The sequence below is a fragment of the Enhydra lutris genome, unplaced genomic scaffold (genome assembly GCF_002288905.1).
Source record: "Enhydra lutris kenyoni isolate GAN:26980312 unplaced genomic scaffold, ASM228890v2 scaffoldscaffold64, whole genome shotgun sequence".
Lineage (NCBI taxonomy): Eukaryota > Metazoa > Chordata > Mammalia > Carnivora > Mustelidae > Enhydra > Enhydra lutris.
This window is the reverse complement of record NW_019154148.1, coordinates 1,927,435-1,950,292: the sequence shown is the minus strand read 5'-3', so window position 1 is coordinate 1,950,292 and position 22,858 is coordinate 1,927,435. Positions and strand designations below refer to the sequence as shown.

General features: G+C 35.7%; 1 protein-coding gene across 1 annotated transcript in view; it reads right to left on the bottom strand.

Moving 5' to 3' along the window:
- LOC111158920 (DTW domain containing 2) overlaps nucleotides 1–22,858 on the bottom strand; it is a 97,666-nt gene that overhangs the window by 7,192 nt on the left and 67,616 nt on the right. The gene's annotated exons all lie outside the window — the stretch shown is intronic.

The following is a 22,858-nucleotide window of genomic DNA, read 5'->3' as shown; positions in this document are numbered from 1 at the left end:
TTTTATTTTATGATTTAGTCTTCCATTATTTCTTAATATAAATTAACAGGTGTATGTCTGTGTGCGGGCAAGTAAGCATACACACACACACACACACACACACACACACACACACATTTTAGCTGAGTGAGACCTGAAAACTGACAGAGTCAGACATGAGAAAGGCAACAGAAAATCAAATGTCAACATTCTGGCCTTTTGATTCCTATTTTAATTAAATGAAACTTAAGTAATCTTACACTCACAAAACCATATTCCTAGCCCACACTCTACAGAATCACATTTCAAGATGCGTAGGTAGATGAGTATCTCAGTTTTTACTCATAAAATATGTAAGCATGTGGAATGAAGTAGTGGTGTCTAAGTGTTAACACACAGCAACTTAATAAAATCAGATGTTCTCTCTCATTTTCTAACATCCCTGAAGTTCCATGGGTCTCTCATTTCTTTAAAGCATTAAAACTCTCTCATTCATGGAACCTTATCCCTCAGTCCTCTTCTTCCTTTTCTTTTTTTTTTTTTTTAAGATTTTATTTATTTATTTGTCAGAAAGAGAGAACACAAATGGGGGAGCTGCAGAGAGAGGGAGAAGCAGATGCTCTGCTGAGCAGGGAGCCCAATGCAGGACTCAACCCCAGAACCCAGGGATCATGACCTGAGCGGAGGGCAGACACTTCACCAACTAAACCCAGCCGTCTCTCTTCCTTTGTTTCTTATGCATCCTCGCCCCCCTAATGAGAAATATGGTTCTTCTACTCTGAATGCATTTTATTCAAATAATTCTCTACAATTTGTATCCCTTCTATCCTCAGAAAGAGGAAGGAGGCGGGGACAAAGGGGGAAGAAAGGGGAGAGAGGAAGGGAGAAAAGCAAAGTGGGCATCATAAAAGATTTACTGTAGAATTTATTTTATTTTGGGATAAATCCTTTAAAGTATACTTAATAATGTTTTAGAAATGATCATATTAAAATTACTCTACATTACTATCAATGTAAAAGATGGAAACAGATGCAGAGAGGGAAAGAGATGGAGGAAAACAGTTCAGAAATGTGTAACGATAAAAAGAAAGCCTATGATTACATAACTGTAAGCATAATTCATGGTGCTGATTAACTGTAATTACTAACAGCTTTGCTATGTCATCAGGTCAACCAGAAAACAGAGTACAGCCAGCTACTGCTTTCAGCACTCAAGTCCATCCCTGGAGAAATTGGTAATAAATATCTGATTACAACTAAAACTTCGGGAAACATGCACAATTCACAGTGAATTTTGTTTATTGGAAAATATTTGATTTCCTTTTTTTTTTTTTTAAAGATTTATTTGAGAGAGAGGAGAGAGCAGGAGGGAGGGGCAGAGGGAGAGAGAATCTTAAGCTGACTCCACACTGATCACAGAGCCCAATGGAGGGCCCAATCTCACAACACTGAGATCCCAACAGGATCTGAAAAGAGTCTGAGGCTTAACCAACTGTGTACCCAAGGGTGCCACCCAAGGCACCCTTGGAACAGATTTGATTTTTAAAAAAGAAGTTGGTAAAAAAATAAAATAAAATAATATTTTAAAGATAAAAAAGAAGTTTGTTATTTCAGTGAGGAATTTTACTTTCTTCTGTGGCTCCCACAGCTGTTTAAAATCTCAGAATTTGGAATTTACCAATGCTAGAAGACTTCAGAATGTCCTTCATAATCATCTCTCCAGGATTTATCCAGTAACCAGATCTACTAAAAGCATAAATAACTAAGATCTGTCATATTATCAACATACATGTTATTAAAAGCATGTGAATGGGATCTTCTCACAGGGTCTATTAAGCTTTTGTGCTGTATCACCTTCGTCAGTCTTGATTCAGTGAGTAAATGAGCAGGAACAAAAAGAAATCCTGTTGATCCATCTTCCTGAGAAGTCACAGGCATCATAATAAATAACTTGTCAGAAAGTGCCTTGTCTTAAAAGTTCAAGAAAATCCAAGGCAAAAATAACCATTTAAGAATAGAAAAAATTAATATGTTACTAAAGTATGAGGCTCTATTGAAAGACCAGGATTATTATATCCAACCTGACAAAAGCTAATCAATTAATCTCATTCAAATCATTTCAATGCTCAGTTCCTCCTCACCTATAAAAATCACATAGATGGACCTGATGTTGTTGAAACCTATCTTTTAGCAATCAATCCTAAGATTATATATAATATATAGTATTAACTATAATTATATATCAGAACATAATTAATGTATCATATAACTGCTATAATACTAATATATAATTATTATATAGGAATGCAATTTCCAAAGAATGCTTCAGTAATTTTGATATTTTTAGAAGCCTGATCTCTTTGGATTTAAGTTGTTTGACTGCTCTTGACATAACTTCTCCTATAGGAAAAGGAAAATCAATGGTTGGCTTAGAATCCTACTGGTATGGATTGTGAACCTCTAATACAACTCCCGTTTTAGAAACAGCCAGCTCTTACAGATCTTATTTCTAGGGTTAGCATTAGATCTTTTCCATTGATTCTCTGAAATGGCTAAAATTTGAAATCCTGGAAACTCTTTTGTTACAAGGCCTTTCTTTCTTCTTTTCCATTAAACCTTAAATGTATATTTAACATACAAGAATACTAGGTAACAGTCTGATGACGACAACCACTGCTAGATCCCTTTAAGAAGGGTGTTTTCAAATGTCTCCTTCCTAGCGCATCTTAAGCTGTTTGTGTCACAAGGGACATGTCATTAAAAACCTGGGTGATGTGGCGTGTACAGGGGGTTTAGTAATAGCTTTTAGGCCACAAAATCAGTAAATATCCAAGGAAAGAACATGCTCTGGCTTCTCTGCATAATACAACACAAGCATTTTTATTTTTTATTTTTATTTTTTTCAACACAAGCATTTTTAAAATAATTTTCTATAACATAAATTGGTTAGTTCTTCTGCCAAACAAAATAAATTAAGACCTCAAAATTAAAATTTTACTTTTTAATTAAAATTTTTTTTTATTTTTAGATTTTATTTATTTGACAGAGAGAAACACAATGAGAGAGGGAACACAAGCAGGGCAAGTGGGGGAGGGAGTAACAGGCTTCCCGCTATGCAGGGAGCCCAATGTAGGGCTCGATCCCAGGACCCTGGGATCACGACCCGAGCCAAAGGCAGCCGCTCAATGACTGAGCCATCCAGGCACCCCCAAAATTAAAATTTTAATTCGTACCTCCAGGCCCCAAAAATGTTATATTTTTATAATTTGATGGTGACTACTTGTTATCTGTACTCAGGCATTTTAAGCCTAGTTTCATTACTATATAAAACTATTGTGTTTCTCAATTACTAAGAATCACAAGACTTTCTAATCACTTAATCAGTCTCCTTGTTACAGGTTTCTAGGAAAAGCAGTCTACTTTACAGTTGTTTCCTGAAACAACTCTAGTCTAGAAGAGGCCAAAATAAGCTCCCTTTCAGTAGCATCCTGAAGTCTTCACCACTGGAGGACACACAAAAAAACCCTCCTTGCTTCAGTAGCCTTTCTCCTTCAGCAGCAAGATTCATCATCTGAGCCTGCAATGCAAGCGAACCTCTGAGAGAGAGGCACTGAATCTTTTCTCCTTGCCTCAATCTTTCAATCCCCTTCATTCCTTTCATTCCCTCGGCTTAATTCAACAGTGTGATTTAATAGTGGTAAGAGTCTAACTTTGGCATCAGACAGTTGCCAGTTCTAACACAGACTTAGCCACTTATGTTCAAACTTTCAGGCACTCACTGGACAGTAAGTGCCCTTCTAGATAATATGCACGTATTGTCACTTTCCATACTCACAGGAAGCCTATGAATTCAGTCCTGTTATGATCTCCATTGTACTGAGCACAAAACGAAAGCACAAAGGGTGCAGTAATGAACTCAAGGTTCTAAAATCAGGCATGGTGGAGCAGACACATGAACCCATAAAGTCCTATTCAAGAGCAGAACTCCATCACCAAGCTAATAATTAAAGGTCAAGGCAAACCTCAACACATGAAACAAATAAAAACAAAGCTATTCCTGTGGAAAGCAAGACTGAGGCACCCCTCAAGAACTTTAGGGTTCTTCTGATCATGGTTTGAAAATAATGATATAAAAGGAAGGGTCTTCTCCTATACAAGCATGAAAGTTACTCATAAATATCAGCGTCCATGCCTTGTTCCAACCCTGCCACACTCTGAAGCCTGCAAAATTCTTTACTTTTTTTAAAATTTAAATTCAATTAGCCAACATATAGTACATCACTAGTTTCAGATGTAGTGTTCAATAATTCATCAGCTGCATAAAATACCCAGTGCTCATTGAATTCCAGGACTAATATTGAAACTCAGAAAATTTGATGAAAATAAAACTGAAATGGGCATTAGCTACAGATGAAATGGTAATATTAGTGCTATTTCCTAAATAGATGATTGGTCAAGTTATTTTTTTTTTCTCAGTTGGCCTGAGAAACATTATTGCACAACAAAAATTCTATGGGAAAACCTATTTCCAAAATTACAAACAAAATAAAACAAAACTAAACAACACCGTATAACAGATGTGGCTTAAATTTTAGCACTTTGTTATACATCAAAATGAGAAATAAAGTTCTGTGTTGATTCTTCAAAATGCAAAAACTTTAAGGTTAAAAATGCAAATACACAATTTATAAGCCTAAAAATTAAGCACTTAGAAACTTCAATTTTAAGCAAATCTAAATAATGATAAAAAATTAAAATTCTCTTGAGTGAAATATTTAGCCAAATATCTTGATGACCGGTTCATCTTGTTAATAAAAATATTTAATCTACCACTGTCTTTCACAAAACTCCCAGTTTAGTCATATCTGAAGTCACTGGAAACTGTGTGTATGTAAATATATCCAGAAGCAAAGTACAAACACAAAGATTCATGGAACCATAGAGTTGGAAGTAATCTTTAGATCTCCTTATTCTTAGGCATGATTATTCTTCTAAAATTTCTGAATTCACAGAATTATCCTAAAGTTTAAAACAATACTGAAATATAATAATCTCTCATAATTAAGTAAAACAAAATTTTATTTGAAATGTTAAGCATCTTCTTTAAAAAAAATTAGTGGGGGCATGAAAACAAAAAATTCCTTAAGATTATTGGTGATGGGGACACCTGGGTGACTCAGTCGGTTAAGCATCTGCCTTCAGCTCAGGTCATGATCTCAGGGTCCTGGGATGGAGCCCTGCATCAGGCTCCTTGCTCAGCAGGGAGCCTGCTTCTCTCTCAGCCTGCAACTCCTCTGGCTTGTGCTCTCTCTGACAAATAAAAAAAAAATCTTAAAAAAAAAAAGATAATTGGAGATAATTTTAGAGTGATTTCAGTAAATTAATAGAATTTTATGCTACGCAACAATGCTAAGAAAGAATGTCACTATAGATTATAAGTCTTTGCATTATTTTCTGCTGTCCTGATTCCTATTTTTTCCAACAACAGTTACTAAAGACAAGTCTCTGCTGAACACATGCTATAGAAACTAACTTTTGTGATATCCACTGAAACTCAAAATGTCCAACTTAAATACACTTACAGACATGCATTCTTTCATATCAGGTTTCTATCAGTTTATATCCTTTATTAAGAAACTTAAACTAGAAACTTAGGATATGAGAAACTGACGAATTAGTCTTACCTAAACAATAATCAATTTTAGAAGACCTTGCTAGTCAAACATTTTTCACCAAAGATAAACTTCATTTAACAATTAGCAGTTCTATCCATTTCAAAAGCCGTCATGGCTTCATAAATGGCTATAGAAAAATGAGTCATAGGGGCGCCTGGGTGGCTCAGTGGGTTAGGCCTCTGCCTTCGGCTCAGGTCATGATCTCAGGGTCCTGGGATCGAGCCCTGCATCGGGCTCTCTGCTCAGAAGGGAGCCTGCTTCTCGTCTCTCTCTGCCTGTCTCTCTGCCTACTTGTGATCTCTCTCTGTCAAATAAATAAATAAAATCTTTAAAAAAAGAGAGAGAAAAGAAAAATGAGTCATAAATTAGCTGAGGTGTGAAATAAAGCACATATTAGACTACTGCTTCATAAGTTGGTTTGTCACACAAGACTTACATTTTAAAATTTAGTGAGCGAAATGGTGCATTTTATTGATTAAAAACATTTATTTCGTCTGTAACTTCGAATTAAAATAGTGTGTACGAATTGCGGGGTGGAAGGCACAACTAAAAGCATGGGGTGGGGATTTAGACACACCTAAATTTAAATCTACATAATAGTTGTATGACCTCCAACAAGTTTTTCCAACTCTCAGAGCCTAAAACTTTAACAACCTCAGGGGACGCCTGTGCTTTAAGGAGCTAGTCTCTACGAAGTGTTTAGCAACGTCGCCCTACAGTAAGCAGTCCCTACAGGCCAAGAGGGTGAGGAGGGTGGTTTTACTGATAAGGTGGTGAGTCAAAAAGCTTTCTCCATAGTTGAATGAACAGGCCTGAAGCTCTCCCATTTACTGCAATACAGGCCAAGGGTGTAGAATGAGTTGCGAGTTAGGACAGAGCCGGAAGTCAACTTCTACAGGATGGAAGAAGAAAAGCTAGGGAGTAGATAGAGAAAAAGCAGTCTTAGAGACAGGAGAAAGAAGAAGAAGAAAAGAGAGGTTTCACTGAATGCTGGAAAAGAACAAGTCACTTTGCCACGTAAATAAAATATTCCTAGTAAGAATCCTATTTTAAAAAAAAAAAACAAAACAAAAAACAACTTGGTTTTTACTCTTTCAACTTTGAAGTATGTGATCTGAGCATCATTAAAAGTGCCATCATCAGCAAAATAATTAGATCTTGTACCCATATCTTTAGATATTTCTTTAAAATATTCCCACACAATACTATATAAATAATAGACCAATAATTTATAAAGATGTTTGAAAATCACTTTTTTAAAAAAATGTTCATTTCTTGCATGAACTTGCAAGATTGTTTTATCTGCCTAATGCTTTCTGCTATTTTCTCATCTTCCTATACCTCTTCATGTGTGTGACTTATGTGTGATGTTTAATTGACTTCATTACAGTGCAGACAGACATTAAAATGAGTTGGTTAACAACAGGTTGCTATGTTCCTGTGAACAATACAGAGTACAAGATACCTAAATAGTAAGAAATGACAGGTTGCAGAGTATCAGAACTTCTAAGACTTGGGTATATTTATAACTAATTATTTAACTTTTTGTGTACCACTGGACCAACTATGTAGAATTTTAAATATCTATAGAACACTGTCTCAATTACAGTCTATATTTTATTGAGCAACATGGCAAAAACTAACTAAAAGGAGACATACACAGCATTCACAGGATGGAAAACCAAATACTGGAGAGATGTTAATTCTCAAAATCTGACTTACGAGTGAATGGAATCTCAGTAGAAATCTGAAGAGGTTTTTCGTAAAGTGTGATTTCGTAAAGCTGATTCTGAAAGTATATGTTAATGCAAGGGGGGGAAAGAACCAAGATAGGCTGGAAGAACACAGTAGAAGAACTTGCTCTATCAGTAAGACCGAGTGTAAAGCAACATTAATTAACAGGGTGGAGGGGCACAGGGACGTATAAAATAATGGAAAGGAACTGAAAGCCTAGACCGAGATTCTCACATAGGTGCACAGGTGATAGATGACAGAGGGGGCACCCCAGCACAGTGAGTTTTATTCTGGCATCTTCAGTGAGTGGTGCTGGGACAATAAATGTGCAATAATCCAGGCAGCCATATGGGAGGAAAAAATGAAATTAGACCCATAGCTCACACCAAACAGAAAAATCAATTACAGGTAGATTAAATACAAATGTAAAAGATGAAACTGCAAACTTTTAGAAGAACATAAGAGAATATGAGGGAGAGGTAAGAATGAATGTTGTAACACAAAAAAACACTAACCATGAAAAAGAAGGATGGAGAAATTCAACGACATTAAAATATAAAATTCCATTTACCAAGACACAGTATAAAAAGAGAGAAAAGACAATATATTTGCAATATATACAACTGCCAAATGGCTCAGATCCAGAATACATAAGAACTCCTAGAAACCAATAAGAAAAAGTCAAAAAGCTGAAAGAAAAATGGCTAAGAGATGTTATTACACAATTCAACAAAGAGAACATCTAATGGCCAATAAATATAATAAAAGTGTGTTAAACCACATAAATAAACACAAGAATTAAAACAAAATGAGAAGCTACTACACACTCATCAGATGGGCAAAAAATTTAGAACACTGACATTACCAAATGTTAGAGAGATCAATAGCCATACATTGCTGGTGGGAGCATAAACAGTTACAATCACTTTATAACAATTTGGTTCAATCTAGTAAAACTGAAATTATGCTTAAGCCATGATCCATCTAGTTCATTTCTAGGTATATACTGGGTGGGACTCTCACATACATGCATCATGCCCTGTGCACAAGAACATTCACAGCAGCTCTGATCATAACAGTTCCAAGCTGAAAACAACCCCAATGTCTACCAACAACAGAACACACAGTCATATATCCACATAATGGGATTTTGTACAGCAACGAAAATGAGCAAAGTATGGGTATGAACAGTAACACGGATGAGTCTTAAATATATAGTAGTGAAGAAAGACAATATACAAGAGAGCATACGTCATATGGTTTGGCTTCTAAACAGTTCAAAAATTAGGCAAAACTATAACATTTAGGAATATGTATATATATAAATACGAAACAAAGAAATAATTATAATAAAGGTCAAGATACTGTTACTTCTGGAGGTAAGAAAGAAGGTAGTGGGGCGCCTGGGTGGCTCAGTGGGTTAAACCTCTGCCTTCGGCTCAGGTCATGATCTCCAGGTCCTGGGATTGAGCTCCACATCGGGCTCTCTGCTCAGCAGGGAGCCTGCTTCCCCCTCTCTCTCTGCCTGCCTTTCTGTCTACCTGTGATCTCTGTCTGTTAAATAAATAAATAAAAATAAAATCTTTAAAAAAAAAAAAAAGAAAGAAAGAAAGAAGGTAGCGAAAGAGGTAGTGACATGTGGTAGAATGGGGGACCACGCCTTCTTGGGTGCCAACAACATTCTATTTCTTGATTTAAATGGTGGCTTTATGAGCATTAAGTATTTCTTGACTGTAAACATGTTCTGTGAACATTTGAAAATAAAACATGTTATTAAAAATTCTCACAATAAGCATTAGTTCAATAAATGCTCCTCCCTTATTATAAGAAGTCTTCTTTGCTATACAAAACACTAAAATCAAACTAGAAAACAGAGAATAGCTGTTAGTAATTAGCTGTGTGACCTCAGGGAGGTTACTTACTTTTTAGGGTCTCACTTCCCTAATAAATAAATAAAATAATTGATTTAAATCTCTCTCTTAGAGTCTTTCAAGTTCTAAAATTCTTGGATTCCCATTATCTCCCATCACTTGGGTAAACACTGTGAGAACCCAGATTAAACCTCACGTATGTTTCCATTCATCACTGAACAGACAAAGTGGAAAAAGTTGCAGAGGCAAAATCAAATAGATACACACACAGACATATTATTATTTCACTTTTATTTAAAGACCGATAAGCAGGCAAATGGTGACCCTGAATCACTATCTTCCTGTCAGCCTAACAGAGTGCTAGGGATATAAAGACCTGCCGATTGATAAATTAGTTTCTGAAACTCAAATAGGCAATAACTATCCTGTCTGAGAGCTGAAAAAAGTGCTAGAGAGGAATACAATCTGCGTCTAGCGTGTGGCATTGTGGAATTTAATTTTATGAAGACTGCTGCCCATGCAAGTGTCGTCAACATCCTGAGATGTGCCATGATGCCTATACTTGTTCTGTTAATAAATTCTCTTAGACTATTTCAGAGAGCTAGTGAAATCCAAAAAGTGAACTCGTATTTCTTCAATGAATCCATCCCAACACAATCTGGACACCATAGAGTACTGTGTGATAACCATTAATGATATAGTATCAAGACAAGATGGCATAATTCTATCAACATTGTAGTTTGAAAAATACGTCCATAAATTTAGATACTGAGTTTGACAAATGAATTCATGTTCAGCAACACGTATAAAGCTGAAGAATCCCCACCCAAAAAGTGGTGAAACCATGATAACCGCAAGGGAGAATGAGAAGAATAGGGGAAAAGAATAGGAAGTGGAGTATTCTTACCAAACAGGGATTTCCTCACTATTCAGTAAGAAAAGAATTCTGATTCCAAATTAAAACTGAATTTTCCCAAAGCCCATCATTCATCTTTCCAAGTGATTTAAAAGAAAATTTTATTAGATGGTTAATCAAAACAATGGCATGTTAATTCCACTTGTCTTTGTGGAAAGCATTAGTTACAAAAAATGTATCGCTATGATGATATGCAATATTTAACAAATTGTGGTTTATTGCTATGTTGTTTTTCACCATCTGCTTAATGAAAGCTTCTCTTGTAGTTTAACTTACTATTATCTTATTAAGATTCCCATCACTTCCTTAATCCATATAAAGGCTGTTTGTGTATATTTAATTTACTGGCAATATCTAGAACCCAACTCCATCTACAGTAATTAGTTCTTTTTCTACTAGACAAGGTCAACATTCTAAGCCAGGGTGACAGACACACAAAGTCTGTGCCACTGCTAGCACGACTTTTAATTTTTAAATAACCTTCTCTCCAATGATAGCACTCACTTCCAAGTCACCATCATTTCTAGCCTGAATCTCTGCAGATGGCAATCTGGACATCTTGCTTCCACTTTAGTCTTCCTGTAAGTCATTCTCTATGTGACGGTCAAGTAAGCAATTCTTTAAAAAACTAGCAGAACACATTATTACTCCAATTAAAAACCTTAGCTGGCCACAAGTAAAATCCTTCACATGGGCTATAAATCACCCATGTCATCAACACTACCCTCTCCCATCTCTGTCACTATATACCACCCAGACCAAGTACGGAAACTTCTCTACCCTTCTCTTTGCTTGCCTTACTATTACTTGTCCTTTACTTCTCAAATGCTAGAGAGGTCTTCAGGAATCTCCAGTTTTCAATCAAATCCCCATTTTAAAGCACTCTTCCACAAAATTTAATAGTTTAATCTGCAATTATTTACTGATGCCAGCTGCTATTTGTTTACCCACAATGGAAGCTCCATTAGGACATGGACTGTCTACCTGTCTTACCACTATATTTTAATGTCAAGAACTACACCCATCCCACTGGCTAATATTTAATAAATAGGGGTGAATTAAGAACACTGATCGTCATCATTAGAAAAAAAACAAGGTCTAGCTGTCTATTCAAACCCAGAAGTGAATGCATAGATTAAGGAGGGTTTGTGAGTTTACTAGTGAATCAGATGTGGAAATGACAAATAGACAATAAAGATCCATATAAAGAGATTAGGGATTTGTGTCTGATTTAAACTTATGAAGTTGATGAACAACTACTTTAGCCAATTATTAACTTTTACATAGGAAAGCTGGAATTGGGAAGCAAATATTATTAATCATAGTTTATCTCTTTTGAGGGAATTTAGTAAGTTTATAAGGCAAGGAGAGCCTACTGATGACACATAAATCCTACACGAACTAGCAATCCAGCCAAGTGTTCTTACTGTAAAAAAAAAAAAAAAAGGAATACACCTCCATTTAAGCTGAGAAATTTCTAGAAAGTGCTTAGATTTTATGAACCAAATATGAACTGTTTTAGTTATAAAATATGTACTGCTTATCCAATCTTTTTCTTGGAATATTAAAAGGATCACTTTCTTCTATGCATTCTAATACCGTTTTCTATAATGCAAAATCTAAATAATTTTAGGAATCGAAAATCTAAATCTAAATAATTTTATCCCCTTTTGGGATAAAGGAAAAATTCAACCAGAATAAACTCAGCATGTTATCGAAATCTACATCAAGAACATAAATAAATTATCTCTTCCAAACATTTTGCTTTAATTCAAAGTGACATTTTTAGAGCACTCATTTGGAGAAAAAAATTCTAAAGGGAATAAATGTCACGTAATTTTTTAATTGTACAGTCAAAGAAGGAAAACAGATGTCAGAAAAACTTTTTCTACAACTGTTGTATTTGTCTAATCACATATATATGCACGCACACTCACATATATGTATTCTACCATAAATAGCCACAGAATTTAGATTCTACTCCTTTAAAATTACAAGGTTTATATTCTTTACCCTAACTTTTCAAAGTAACACATTTTCACTTGGTTATAGGTTATTTTTAAAAATTCTAAAAGTGAAAAAGCATCATGCAAACTTCTGTTGTACAACTTAAACTTTTACTCAGTGTGAGTGGTTTTTGGAATTGTTTAATTATACTACATAGGAGTGGATACTAAAGTACTCTATCTGTAACAACAGAACATATATTAATAGTCTTTTGAGTACTCAAAAGTCATCATTAGTCCTAAATTTAGCTATACATTATACCAGTATAGAAAACACTAACCCAAATTTGGATGCATTAAAATTCTGATGAAAGATGATGATGCTTATCTGAAAGTCTGAAAAGAAAATACTGGGTCTAATGACTTTCAATAACAAGTATCTTTAGTATTTAGTCTGACATTAGAGTTTAATAGGATAGCATGTAACTCAAGCTCACCATGTTTATTAGCAACACATCAGAAAAATTTTGCATTTGGGCTTACTTTCTACAATCATCAATGTCTTTTCTAAATATAAAAAATAACATGTTCATTATAATAGACGTATGAGATTTAGAAATGCATAATAAAAAAAGTGAAGGTACCCTGTAATTTCACTACCAGAGACAATGACTATTTACTATATAGTATTTATTCTTCCAACATCTTAATTTTAATATGTAATTATGAAATTTTTAATATCTGTAAGAGGAAATAATATCTGAGTTATGAAGTATAAGACTGAAATTAATATCCCTGAATCTTCTAATTAATCTTTAAGAAACGTAGTAAAACCGAAATAACTGACACTCCCAGGACCCTGCTCTCAGTATGTTCCACACAGTCACCGAAATACAGACAGACAGACTGATGGATACAGAGAAAGATCCACACAACCATCTCACTTAAAAATGTTCACAGGAAAAGAGCAGAAGTTCTCCTAACCAACTTGACCTCCACTACTCTAAATTTTTTATCATTCTCTTATTTTTAGGTATCCTAAATAAGACATTGCTCAACTTTGCCTACTTTCAAGCTTTATAGAAAAGGTAATTTTTCTTCTGTGACTCATATTTTTAAGAATATTCTAATTCAGGGGAGCCTGGGTGGCTCAGTGGGTTAAAGCCTCTGCCTTCAGCTCAGGTCATGATCCCAGAGTCCTGGGTTCAAGCCCCGAATCAAGCTCTTGCTCAGCAGGGAGCCTGCTTCCCCCTCTCTCTCTGCCTGCCTTTCTGCCTACTTGTGATCTCCGTCTGTCAAATAAATAAATAAAATCTTTAAAAAAAAAAAAAGAATATTCTAATTCAGGGATTCATCCATATTGATTCCTACAGCTGCCATTCTTTCACTCTCCTTTCTGTCTGACAGCAACCCTGTTTGCAGATCTGTCACAATTTATGTATTCATTGAAACAAACGAGTTATTTAAAGTTATTTGCTAAAAAAAAAAGTTATTTGCTATTATAAAAAAAATAATAAAAATCCATGTGTCCTAGTATAGAAGCTTCCCCAGGGTACACATGTAGGAGTAAAGCTGATAACAAAGTATTGGGTTATACTTTCTGCATTAAACAATTACAAATGTGCTCCAAAGTAGTTCTACCTTATACACCCTTCAGCAGAGAATAAAAGTTCCATTTGCTCCATATCATCACCAACATTTAATATTATCATATGTTTTGAAATATGTGTCAATCTAGTGGGTATAAAATAGTTTTTTCATTGTGAGTATTTTGTATTTCTTCTTTCCTCTACTTAGTGTATCAGTTTAAAAAGCTCCCCTATATCCTTTACCTTCACTCCAATGAGGCTGAGAACTTTATTATCCATTTTACAAATGAAGAAAAGTCAATATATGCACTTTTTTAATTAAAAGAAAGTTTTGGAAAGTCCCAACAGAAATACATGTATATAGGAGACTTAGAGATCCCTGAAGGGGAAAAAATAGAGAGGAAGAGAGATTTATACAGATATATCTAAAAGGAAAAAATGGCACAAGCTTGATCCAGAAATAGAACTTGAGAATTATAAGAAGGGAATAATTATGGGTAGCTGATCAAACTATTTGGGGAGCTCAGTTAGGACACTACTCAGGGATTTTCAGCTACCACCGATGATGAATGATTTGCTGGTGACTGTGGTCAGACACTACTAGGCAGGAGAAGGAACCAGTGGAACAAAGGTGATCATTATTAAAAATGACCTCATTCTGAACCCCACGCTATTAGAGGAATCTCGATTTACTACTTGCCTGTTGCACCATGAAGACAGGCTATCTTTTTTTTCTTTTTTTAAGATTTTATTTATTTACTTGACAGAGAGAGAGAGAGAGATCACAAGTAGGCAGAGGGGCAGGCAGAGAGAGGAGGAAGCAGGCTCACCGCTGAGCAGAGAGCCCCGAAGACAGGCTATCTTATACCTCTTAGCATGCTCACAACCTGATATTATCTTGAAATAATAAGTTTGTGAATGTTTTTGGAAAGATATCCATGTGAAGTAGAAGGTTGGGAATAAGCAGCTCTAATCCTAGGATCCCTAAGTACGTCTTTGTGACTCTGGCCGAGCCATAAAACTTCTCACTGTCCTTAATCTGTTGTGCCTGCTAGAGTCATAAGATCAAATGAAAATGAGTATGGCAAAGCATTCTGTGAAATGTGAAATGCTTTATAAGTGGAAAGAGTTAATACTATTAATGCCGCTAATGTTCAAAGTTGTGCATCTATGTTGAGCAATTTGTAATTTTAAAAGTCAGAAAGTTGATTAAAGCTGCAAGTAAAATAGAGAAGTTTAAATTTTTTTAAGACACCTCGGGGCGTCTGGGTGGCTCAGTGGGTTAAGCCTCTGCCTTCGGCTCGGGTTGTGATCTCGGGGTCCTGGGGTCGAGCCCTGCGTCTGGCTCTCTGCTTGGCAGGGAGCCTGCTTTCCCCCCTCTCTCTCTGCCTGCCTCTCTGTCTACTTGTGATCTTTGTCAAATAAATAAATAAAATCTTAAATAAATAAATAAATAAATATCTTAAAAAAAATTTTTTTTTTAACGACACCTCTCTATTCTGCCCCTAACTAGGTAAGTGACTGTTCCTATTTGGTATTTAATGTGTGTAAGCTTGGTTTTTTGTTTTTTTGTTTTTTACTTAAGTATAACCTGCTATGTGTATGCACACACATATGTGTACCCCTCCTTTTTTTTTTGAGAGGGAGAGAGAGCTGCAGAGAGTGGGTGTATGGAGGGAAGGGCAGAGGAGGAGAGAGAATCCCAAGCAGGCTCCAGTTTGAGCACGGAGCCCCACACAGGGCTGGATCTCATGGCCCTGAGATCATGACCCGAGCCAAAACCAAGAGTCAGATGCTCAACCAGTCAAGCCACCCAGGTGCCCCTATGCACCCCTATTTTTATAATATTGGGTGTTATTCCTTTAATTCATAGGATACTTTGTATCATATATCACAAATACCATCTATCCATTGCATGCCACTATCGACCTTTTACCTGATTATTACCTGATAATTACCTGATAGTTTCTGCTTTCCATATTGTGTTGACGGCATCTTCAACATCAAAGTCACCTAAAAGGATGAGAGGTAGTGGCTCCTGGCAGACACAGTGGGCTGAGTATGTGTCTGCTCCCTCCACTGAGAAAAGAAAATCTCACAACTGACAGAGTATTGAGTAGAGTACATAGAAGGGTCTTTCCTCCATAATAGGGAATAAGTAGCACTAGACTGAGCACTTGAGCACTTCCTTGCTTCCTCTTCTATATCTGCCATCATCATGAGAATATGCTTGAGACGGTCCCCAGGAGGGTGAGAAGCAAATGGAGAAAAGTTTTAATTTTATTATAAATATAATTTAATTTAATTTTAAAATATATATAAATAATTAAATTTAAAAAATAAATAATTAAAATATAATTTAATTTTAATTAAAAACACGTACAAATGGAACAGTGTCTTTCTTCATTATTCTCCTAACTCATCTGCCTTGCCCTCAGTCCTCAGCTATTATACTCCATCACTCATGAGAGGCTAGCTAGGACTAAACAAGGTGAAGTGGACAAATAACAGGACAGATTTCTTCATCCTTAAGGTTCTCTAAAGTCTAGCAAATAATAACTCCATCTGAGAGTAATACTGTTTTCCTATTTTAGAAAAAATAATTATTAATTGGTAATATCTTTCAGACTTTTGGTTACATCTGGACTTCTAAATGTATAAGATGTGTTATGAATGAGAAAATAATTTCATTTTTAAAATAATTACTCATAAAAACAAAACAAGTATCCATACTTCCTGGAAATCTCACAATGGATCCATGTTAAAATAGTATTTGAAATAAGAGCAACAAAAGGGGGTCCCTGGGTGGCTCAGTAGTTTAAGCCTCTATCTTCAACTCAGGTCATGGTCTCAGGGTCCTGGGATCAAGTCCCATATCAGGCTCTCTGCTTAGCAGGGAGCCTGCTTCCCCCTCCCCACGCCTGCCTCTCTGCCTACTTGTGATCTCTTTCTTTCTGTCAAATAAATAAATAAAATCTTTAAAAAAAAAAAAAAAGAGTGACAAAAGGTTTCTTATATACTTTTCTGCCTGTATTTCAGATTAACAAACCATACATCATTATTTTATACGGCATCATAATTTCAAAAGTTAATGATTAGCAGCAATGTAAAATAATCTCCCTGAGGGTGATGGAAAAAATGGAGCTGACCAAAGTAACTTTGGAAAATGGTATTTTAACTTGATACCATTAGGTTAAAGACAAAAAAGAACTGCATAGAAACATAGTACTCTGGTTGGTAAATGTATTTCTTATGAGGAAAAGAGTCAATAATCATGAAACTATTCTGCCTATGTACTTTTTGAACAAATAAATGAAATGTAGATAATGGGAGCCAGGCTTCTCAAGGTCAGAGAAAGAATTTATATATGAATAAGGGGGAAAGGCAGGAATGAATCTCATGGTGAGGGATTAGAGTTGGAGACAGCGCTATGAACTCATCTGCTTTAATACATATGCAGACAGCTACATCCAGAAATAATGAGAGAAGTGCACAGACATGAGTTAGTATACATAGATATCTTTTCTGGGGCTGTTAACTGAGAGGGCCCAGAAAACCGACACCCCAGTAGCAGCAAGCATACCTATAGACCATGGCATGGTTCCTTAATACAATTTATCAACAGCAAGAGCCAGGGATCCTAGGAGAAAGGGCTGAGCTAGAGAAATTTTAGGACTGGGGAAGGAAAGTGCCTTCTAGTGACAGAAAGTAAGGAAGTACTTAAGAAAAGACAGAGAGGAAAAAAAGAGGGAATGAGCCATGTCAAAAGACACAGGAACTAACAAGAAAGAACTCATAATGGCCAAAGCTGAAACACTGTGAGCAACAAAACAAATAAGGATAGAAATGGATTTTAACTCAAAGAATAAAACAAATATCCGAGTCAATACTAATATAAATAAATGACTAAACAAACAACAACAAAATGAGAGAGAAGGCAAGACTTGTAGATACTGTCCTACAGAATATACCAAATAATGTATTTAGATATTCTTTCCAGGAGGCAGAGCTTAATTTCCCTCCCCTTGAACCTAAACTGCACTCAGTGATTCACTTCCAATGAGCAGGCAACAGAAATGGAAAAAGAGGGGCACCTGGGTGGCTCAGCCCTTAAGCATCTGCCTTTGGTTCAGGTCATGATCGCAGCATACTGGGATCAAGTCCCACATCGGGCTCCCTGCTCAGCGGAGAACCTGCTTCTCCCTCTCCCACTCCCCCTGCTTGTGTTTGCCTCTCTCACTGTCTCTCTCTGTCAAATAAATAAATAAAATTAAAAAAAAAAAAGAAATGGAAAAAGAGTGACTTGACAGGTGAGAAAGATGGCAGACACCACCATAAATAAGCAAGTGATCTAGGTTAACACCGTCACTGACAAGTATGCCTTGATATAAAACAGAAAGGGACTCCACCTTTGTTGTGGTATCAAAATCCATAATGATGGTATAACTCTGAGAAGACATCAGATAACCCCAAACTGAGCATGCTTGACCAGGACTCTTCAAAAGAGTCAATCTCATGAAAACAAAAACTACCAATTAATCGAATTACCTGTGACCATGAAAGCCAGTGGCTACAAAAGTGTCAAAGATTGAAACGTGGCGTGCTAGGCTGGATCCTGGACTGAAAAAAGGGCATGGGGGGAGAAACTGGTGATATGTGAAAAATGTCTGTACTATGGTTAATAATACTGTAGCAGTATCATTTCATTAGTTTTGACAAATGCACCAGGTTATATAAGACATTAAAGTTAGGGAAAGCTGGCTGAAGGGTATACAGGAATTCTCCACAATTTCTTTGTAAATTTTCTGTAAACTGTTTCCAAAAAGAGGTTTAAAAAAGGATGACATAAAAATCAGTGAAAGAAGTAAGACTAAAAAAAGCCACAGAATTTTTTTTAACTGTCATTACACATGCTGTCATGCTACAAAACTTTAAAAATTCAGAAGGAAAATGAACTACTTCAATGTCAAAAACTAAATCTATCTACTGGCACTGTTCTCTGAAGCTGAAGATTGTTTACCTTGTACTGGCTTTCTTTTAATGTTAACTTTGTATTTATTTTGAGAGTGCTTCCTGAGATACTCTGTGTGTAAAGCAAATGCACAGATGCTCGCTTTCATATGGTCTCCTGGTCACCCACCTCCATTCTTACATAAACGGCGTTACACTAGATACACTGTTGTTTAATTTGTTTTTTGGGGGGCTTTTTTCCTACTTACAATATAGCTTAGGGATAATTCTACAGCCTATAATAACTATCAACTGTATAAAATGATGAAGCACATCTTCAAAATGAATTGTGCTATAAAAATAGGCAAAAAGGCAGATGAAGAAGAATTTCTTTATGCAAAAAAATTAATTATATTTAGCAAAAACACAAAGAGCTCCATAAATGTTAATTTAAAATATTAACAGTAGGGGTGCCTGGGTGGCTCAGTCAATTAAGCATCTGACTCTTTTCTTTTTTTTTAAAGATTTTTATTTATTTGACAGACAGAGATCACAAGCAGGCAGAGAGGCAGGTAGAGAGAGAGGAGGAAGCAGGCTCCCCGCTGAGCAGAGAGCCCGATGCGGGGCTCGATCCCAGGACCCTGAGATCACGACTGGAGCCGAAGGCAGAGGCTTTAACCCACTGAGCCACCCAGGCGCCCCCAGCATCTGACTCTTGATCTCGGCTCAGGTGATCCTCTCAGGGTTTCAAGATAGACCCCAGCTTCAGGCTCTGCACTGAGCAAGGAGCCTGCTTAGGATTTTCTTTCTTCCCCTCCTTCTATCCCTCCTTCTATCCCTCTCCCTCTCCCACCTTGCCTGCACACACTCCTTCTCTTAAAAAAAAAATTAATACTAAAACAAAAATACTCAAATCTAACATGATGTTTTAGCTACTTTTTCAACATTATTAAAAGGGGGGGGTCTTAAATCTTTCAAGTCAGGAGGAAAACATCACCAGTTAGAGGAAATAAATATTACCATGAACCTTAAAAAGAAAGTAGGTAAATTTACAAAGAAAGTAAGTAAATAGTTTTGGATTAATAAAATACAGACTTGCTTATTGCCAAGGATCAGAATTTACAAGTATTTGAATCTTCAAAGACAGACATATACAGATTTTTCTCCATGCTTAGGTCACAAATTACATGCTCTGAGCATATTCAAAATTAACAGCTTTTTCCAGTTTAGTTAAAAATCAAAGACACTGGCTTATAAAAAATACTTTTACGAACGTGTGTAGATGTGTAGAGGTGTGTGTGTGTGTGTGTGTGTGTGTGTGTGTGTATGCACTTTGGAAATATAGTGAAGGAAATATAGTAAAGAAAACTTAGGAAAACACAAATACATTTCAGTTCTTTGGCTAAATTAAAAATTTTATACTAGCATGATTAAAAGTGGGAAAAATACTTGACTGAATCTGTCCATGTTTAGCCTTTGAATATATTTTAAATATGTTAAGATATATTAAACATATAAAAATATATTAAAATATATTTTAATTATAAAGTTCTATTCAGAAGATGGTAAGAAAATGCAAAATGATTTTCACTTTGTAAGGTACAGAACCTATTCCATGGAAAGGGACATAGCAATGTTTTTACATTCACGACTTTGTAAAGATTGCATTTGAGGACTGTAATTCCATGTACAAGTTTTAACACTATCCTATCTACCAATTCCATTTGTGTATACACACCCAAAAGAATTGAAAGCAGGTTTTGAAAAACTATCTGTGTACTTATGTGCACAGCAGCATTATTCACAATAGCCAAAAGGTAGAAACAACCCATGTCCATCAAGAGATAAACAAAATGTGGTAGATAAATAATGGGATACTATTTAGCCTTATAAAGGAAGGAAAAGCAAAAACATCGATGCTACAACACAGAATATGCTATACCATGGATGAAACTTGGAGACATTATGCTAAGTAAAATAAGCCAGTCACAAAAACACAGATACTGTATGATTCTACTTATATGAGGTACTTAACAGTAGTCAAATTCACGGAGACAGAAGGCAGAATAGGGGTTGCCTAGGGATGAGGGAGAAGGGGAATGGGAAGCTATTGTTTAATGGGTACAGAGTTTCAATTGTGCAAGAAAAAAAAATTCTGGAGTTTTAAAGAATCTTAGCACAATTTTTTAAAGACCAAGAAAATATCAGTTGATGAGAAATTGCTAAAATAGACATTAGCTAAAAAGTGAATGGGCTGACTGACAGAAATGAAGTCGACCCATCCCGGAACCGCTGGAGAAAACTACTGCGGATCCACGAGGACCAAACTCAGAAGTAACCATAAAAAGATCAGTAAGACCTAGATTTAGGGCAATCTTCAGGATAATTCATCAATGCTGATGAGTCTAGGCTACTCCCCCCCATATTAGAACCCTCCTCCATAGCCTGATCCCCAGGCAACAGAGCCATTACCGTCTACAACCTAAATCCCAAGAACTCCCCTCTTTTAAAACTAATAATAGCAATAATAATGATGATAAATGATGCTCACTCTCCAAAGTAAATTAGGAAATGCAAATGCAAACACTAGGAAATTATTTTCTACAGTCAGTTTAGGTAGGATTCAATCACCATTTCAGTGGAAGTGGAAAAACAGATCCTCCAACTTATCAGCACAGCTATGCAAGGCAACTTTAGAGCTCCCATCAGATTTTAGACCATGAATACTCTTTGACCTGGCCATTTCACATCTAGTTACCTACCACAGATAAATACTTGTGTACACAATGCATTAGGATGTTTACTAGAGCATTAGGATGTTTACTAGAGCTGGACACAAACTAAATATAAAGCTATAGGGAAATGACTACATAAACCACACTACATTTATTCAGTGGAATGCCATGAAGCAGGGGGTCTGGTTGTCATTTTTGTTTATCTTATGCACTGAGATACAAACATGTCTACAAGTGGGGCCCCATATTTTACTGGTTAAAAGAAAGAATTCTAAACTCAGACTAGAGCTTAATTCACATCCAGAGTGTCAATCACTTTTTGTAACTCTGGACAAGTTCTTTTACCTTCTGCTTGTGAACAATAATCATGTATTTCATTGATTCTTAGACACACATTTCCTCCCATATTTAATATCTTTTTAAAATTAGGACATGTCTTGTAACAAACAGAATTTTAGATTCCCCAACATCAGAAACAACCTGTGTTAAAAATTAATGAGCTCAGAAACATTTATCTCAATCAAATGGTAACAGTTGGGATTCTCTTTGGAATTTTTAAAAATCTCATTAAAGCATGCTGCCTAATTATCAAATGGAATGGGTTTTTTCATTGCATTCTAGACACAACTAAGTTGTTATTATTTTTCCTTATTTCCTCTTTCAAAATGTATGTCAGGTTTTTTTTTTTCCATTCACATATTTCAATTTGCATATATCTGCTGGGATTTTAGTCATCTACAAACTCACACTACTAGCAAATAATCATGTACTACAATGCATTCAAATGGCACTACACTTCTTTCAGAGTACTCATAATTTGAAAACAAAATGCTCCAGTTAATTAGTTCTCTGCAACATTAAAAAGTAGTGTTCTTCACATACATGTCATGGTCTTTTCTCACATAGGCTAGTCTAAAACTGCTGGACACTAAAATAACCAACAAAAGTCACAGTTAAACTTCCATATGAACCAAAACCTTAGGCTCCCTATTTTAAGTAGGTATTTTGTTTGACGATTTTCCTTAAAAACTAAAAACAAGAATGATTTTTAGTACTTTTATATGGTTTACAACAGCATACTGAAAATCATTTCAATCACCTTAACGCTCACATGCCATCAGCAAAACATACTACATGCAAATGATGTGATCATATTACCTCCTTAGTAACTGTGCAAGAGAATTAATCTCATAGTTTTAGTTTCAATGTTATATATTAGATTTTGAATGCATTCTAGTATACGTATTCTTTGGAATAATCACTTTATATCTGCAGCAAAACATTTAACATGCAAACTACCGTTTGTTTCTCATATGTTCAAATGTACATAGAAAGAACAACTAGTTAAATATTAAATGACATGAATTTTACAAGAATATGAAACAAAAACTCTATTTGCTTCCCTTTTTACCACAGATTCCAATGACTCTAAATACTGTGATCTATTTTTTAAATCTTCATTG